The sequence below is a fragment of the Hyaena hyaena genome, unplaced genomic scaffold (genome assembly GCF_003009895.1).
Source record: "Hyaena hyaena isolate Hyena2069 unplaced genomic scaffold, ASM300989v1 scaffold_216, whole genome shotgun sequence".
In the NCBI taxonomy this organism is placed as follows: Eukaryota; Metazoa; Chordata; class Mammalia; order Carnivora; family Hyaenidae; genus Hyaena; species Hyaena hyaena.
In genome coordinates, this window is record NW_024080848.1 from 995,802 (window position 1) to 1,001,756 (window position 5,955).

Sequence of the window (5,955 nt, forward strand, 5' to 3'; positions counted from 1 at the left end):
TAAGTCCTAGTTTTTTTTTAAAGTTCATTTATTCTGGGAGAGAGAGAGAGAGACAGAGAATGAGTGAGCGAGCAGGGGGTAGGCAGAGAGAGAGAGGGAGAAAGAGAAAATCCCAAGCAGGTTCTGCACTGTCAGCAGTGTGGAGCCCAACACAGGGCTCAAACACACAAACTGTAAGATCATGACCCGAGCTGAAGTAGAGTCGGACACTTAACCGACTGAGCCACTCAGGCACCCCAAGTCCTGGTATTTGATAAAAAATATTCACTGACACCTTCAGGTAAGAGCAAAATAACACCAGAATGCAAACTTGGAGAAACTGTATTGTGTTTTGAAAGAAAATCCCTGAGGTAACAGTGAAGTGCTCTTACATTCTGTTTTACCAATGCTTTTGATGGCACCGAAGATATGTGAAAACACAAACGTCAAACTGAAAAGCTATTTAGGAAAATTACTCATATATGAATAAGTTTTAGAAATTCCTTAATCAATTTATTTCATTTTATGTTTATATCTATACAAAAGTGAGATGTGATAAGATTATGTCAAAATATGTCCAGAAGAATTTTTTAAGGATGAAACAAAATTCCTACATATTAAGAAAGTACTGTGTTGTAGTTTAATTAGGCATTTTTCTTCTTTGCCAGCTCATGAAATAATGGCACTTATTATTTCAATGTTATTTTACATTCATTTTGTTATAGAAATATAGCTCTGGAGACCTATATTTGATGTAGGATCAAAAAGCAAAGAAATTAGATGCAGGGCAATTGGCTAGTAAGAAAGCGACTACAAAGTACATAGAAAACATGACAAGGACCTCATCGGAACAGTATGGTGCTGTATAAAGAGTAAGATGGACTAGAAGACCCTTTCCAGAAGAATAGTAGGAAGGAATTGATCATTGTTTTACTCTGTTTCAGCTGCTATAACACAATATATAGGATGGGTGGCTTATAAACAACAGAAATCTATTCCTCACAGTTCTGAAGTCCAAGATCAGGCACTGGCAGATTTGGTTTCTGATGAGAACCTTCTTCCTGGCTGTCTTTTAAATATAACTTCACATGGCAAAAGCGACAAAGAAGCTCTCTGGGGTCTCTTTTATAAGGGTACTAACTCCATTCATGAAGGCTCTGCCCTTCACCACCCATAAGCTCTATCTTCTAGTACCATCATACTGGGGTTAAGTTCAGTATGAATTAGGAGGATATTCAATCTGTAGCATTCCATTTTGGCCCCCAAAATTAATGCCTCTCATACATGAAAAATACATTCATTTCATGTCAACAACCCCTGAAAGTCTTAACTTGTTCCAACATCAACTCAAAAGTCTGAGTCCAAAGTCTCATCTAAAAATCATCTAAACCAGATATGGGTGAGACTGAAGGTAGGCTTCATCCTGAGCCAATTCCTTCCCAGCTGTGAATCTGTGAAATCAAACATGTTATGTGCTTCCAAAACACAATGATAGGACAACATAAGATAGACATTCTGAATTCCAAAAGGGAGAAAGAAGAAAGAAATGGCAGGTCCTGATCAAGTCTAAAATCTTAAGGCTGGAGCAGAATCTTCTTTGTCTTTATATTCTGCCTTCCAAGCTGTGGTCCTGCTTCCTAGACCCACTGGGGTCCCACTCCCACAGCTCTGCCAGATAGCAGTTGGGCCCCAAAGGCTATCGATGGCTTTTCCTCCATGTCTTTGGGCAGCCCCCAACCCTACGACTGCTTGGAACAGACCACACCAGAGCTCTCAAAGGTTAAAGTCACATGCCTCTCCTGGGCTGGAAATGCCTGTAGGTGGCTACTGGTCATGAGTGCAGCCCCAGCCCCATAGCTCCACTGGAGCCTCTCTCTACAGAGATTCTCTGCCTGGGTCACGCACCAGGAAATCTGGGTGCAAGTAGCCTTGATCTCACGGCTTGTGTACTCTTTGCCCTGGCAGAGATGGCACCACAGGACAGCACCACACGGATGCAGCAAAATCTGCCGTCTGTGCCCTCTGGTGGGGTGCACACAGTCCCTGTACCACAAGGACTCACTGGAACTGCACCTGGGTCAATCAAGGAGCTTGGCAAAAATGCAGGGAGTGGAAATCCTTGAGGTGAGGCTAGGCACAGTCCCACAAGTGCCCTCAGCCCCTCCTTTGAAATCATTCTGACTAGCAGACTTAGTACTCTGGGTCTGTAATGGGGGTGGCAGACGGGATGATCACTAAATTGCCTTCTTCCATTGTCTTGAACAATAGTTCCTAAATTCAGTTTGGATGGTTCATTTTCTTATCAGACAGTTTTTTGGCCACATTCTTTGTATTCTCTCTCAAACAGTTCACCTACTTTTTAATATGGATAGGCTGAGAATTTTCCAGATCTTTTAAGTTCTGCTTCCTTTCTGATGAACAATTCTCTTTTCTCTCTTCTTACATTTTACTATAATAAAGAGAAGCTGCAATTTCAATACTTTGCTTAGATATTTCTTCAGCCAAATATCCAGTCATCACTCACAAGTTCTATCTTCCATGAAACATTTGGACACGTACACAATTCAGCCATGTTCTCTGCCACTTTGTAATAAGAACGACCTTTTCTCCATTGTCCAAGAACATGTTCCCCATTTCTATCTGAGACCTAATCAGAATGGCTTTTAACTTCCACATTTCAAACAAAGTTCTGGTCAAGTTATTAGGTATTCCCTAAGACTGAAGCTTTCTTTATAGCTCTCTTTTCTTTCTGGGATCTCAACAGAATCATTCTTAATGGGCTGTTCATTGTAATGTAGGCTTTTGCTAGCCCAAACCTCAAAATTCTTCCAGCCTCTCAAATCATCTAATCTAATCTAATCTTAGTTCCAAAGCCACTTCCACATTTTAAGAGCAGCACCCCATTTGGGCCACTATAACAAAAGTCCCATAGATTAGGTAACATATTGAGAATAGAAATTTATTTCTCACAATTCTGAAGGCCGGGACGTCCAAGATCAAGGTGCTGGCAGATTCACTGCCTGGTGAAAGCCCTTCTCCTGGTTCATAGATGGGTGCCTTTTTGTAGTAACCTCGTAGGGCAAAAAGGATGAGGCATCTCTCCGAGTCCCTTTTAAAGAGACATTGATTCCATTTATGAGCACAGAGCCCTTGTGACTTAATCACCTCTCAAAGGCTCCACCTCCTAACACTATCACATTTGGGGAGGACACAAATAATCGGTCTATAGCAATAATCAAATGTATGTTGGTTTTGGAAGTGGAAGTCCTAGGGATAAGGAAGGGAGGATAGTGGCAGATCAGTCTACGATTTGTTTTGGGCAAATGAACAGTGGAGTTAATAACTGAATAGGCTCAATAATCAAATAGTTTAAAATTCTAATAGTTTAAAAAAAAGAGAACACAAATACAGAGCAAGCTTGAGCTTTGGGGAATAGGAATAATACATTCTTTTTGGTCTGGAGTTTAAGATGCCTATGGATCTGCTAGATAGAGAATTTAAAGTTATGGGTCTGTTCCTCTAGAAAAAGTTCTAGAGCCACACAACAGAAAGTCAGAGTATCAGCTAGTTGCCAGAAATCCTAGGCATCTACTTTAATAACTGACCATCTGGATTTTATCAAATGTTTCTTTTAAAATAGATCAGAGATTTTCTAATCAACTAGTCAAAAGGCTTGTTCTTAAATATAAAGACTTGTCTAACCACTACGGATTTGTTTTCTAGTTCTTTCCCCTCATAGTCCCTAAATGTAGGCCTTTCCCAAAGTTCTGTCTTCAAACTTCCCTTTCTATTCTCATCCTTGGAGAGGTTCACTCAAATAGACAATCTCTCCTATGCAAATAGCTGCCAAATCTCCATCTCATGAAGTCTCACCTTCACACCTGTGTTCCAAGTAATTTTCACACTATCACCTTGATGCTCCTCAGACACCCTGTACTTGGGCCAAATTAAGTTTTCTTTACCTTCAAAAGTTTGTCTTCCCCATGACTGCAATTTCACTCACCCAGGGTCATCTTTGAAACTGCCCATTTCCTCATCCCCTCCATTTAAATAGTTGTCATTCTGTGGGGTGCCTGGGTGTTGGGTTATGATCTCATGGTTGGTGAGACAGAGCCCCACGTGGGGCTCTTTGCTGTGCATGGAGCCTGCTTAGGATTCTCTCTCTCCTCTTCTCTCTGCCCCTCCCCTATGCATGTATGTTTGTTTGCTCGCTCTCTCAAAATAAATAAATAAACTTTAAAAATAGCTGTCATTTTGTTACAACTTAAAAAACAATTTAAGTTTCTCTGTGTGTTTCCACCTTTTCAATCCTACTTACCTACAAACCTAGCTCAGGACACTGGCACATGCAGACTGCCCTAGGTAGCCTACTAACCAGCTAGTCTACTTTGTCTACCCACATTTATTCTTTCAACTCACTGATAATAGGTATATCTTAGAAATTCTTAATAATTGGTTATTATATAATTGTATATGTAATCATTATATATGTATATGGTATTCTATTGCTAACATCATTGGAAATAAGGTTTCCATATATATATCATCACTATATATATATATCACTATATATATATCACTATATATGTATATCACTATATATATATATATAGTGATGATATATATCACTACAATATAAAGTGATATATATATATATATATATATCACTTTATAGTTTGTGTTTATTAGCAGTCAGACCTAGATTACGATCCAAGGACATCAACTTAATAGCTGTATAACTTTAGGCAAATCATTTAATATCTTCTCATTTTAAAAGTGGGAATAACACTTAGACTTACTTCATGGCATGTTCTTAAAGTTCAATAAAATAATGCACATAGGGTACATAGCAAAAGGCAGATCACACAGTACACGTTCATTAAATGAGGGGTAGTATTATTTTCTCCTATCAGTCTTTCAAACTACATCAATTTACATCAGTTAATATTTTCCAAACACACCCAGTGTGTCTGTCTCTCTACCTTTGCTCATTTTATCCTCCTTACTCTATCTTATCCTGTAAATTGCTGACTTCCAAGATCCCCTTCATCTACCATCTCTTTCAAGAAGTCTTTCTGATACCCACAACCAGCTGCAATTTCTCCCTGCTTGCTTTCATGTTCTTTTAACTTCTGGTATTTACAGCATTCTAGCTCATATTATAGTGTTCCTAAATATTTCTCATCATTAGACTGTGAGCTCTCTGAAGGCAGAAACATTTTTATATCTCCAGCAGTGCAGGAGCTGATGATGGAAATATTATTTTCTGATCCCCAAATGCCTAAATAATAATTTACCTGCAGGCATTTTTCATATCATTTCCCTAATTTTGCTCAATTTCTTCTATATTTCTGAGGGGCATCTAGCTAACAGATGGAAAAGAGATCAGTGAATACTGTTTTTGTTTGTAACAATACATCACAATGCATTACTAGTTAAATTACATTTCTTAAAGAGACTGCCAAAGCCTGTAAAACCCCACTAAATAGTTCTAAACAACTTTATACAGTATAATTACTATTACAGGTATTTGTAGCATTAAAGCAAAATTTATAAGCTAAAGAAAATTAGAAAAGTGCATATGGATTTGACATAAATTCTCCAAAGATTTCTGTATTCCATGAATGTTATTTGAGAATGTTGTAGTAGAGCTGGAAAAAATTACAAAATAAGATCATCTGTTCCTGAATTGAAATATTACAGTTCCATTGTTCAACACAACAAAGGTCTTTAAGATGGACTATAGCCAATAAGAGTCCTTGTGAAGCATCCATTTTTATTACAATGTATATGTATCTTGTGACTGATGAATCCCAGATGGCAAAATTACAACATATCCAAAGAGTTCTGAACAATATGAGAATTTAATGAGACAGTGTGAAAAAATACATACAGAATAGGGATGAAGATAAATGACTGCTTATAATAGAAATTGTTTTTATTCTTTGTATGTGAATGAGAAAAATGATTGTTCTT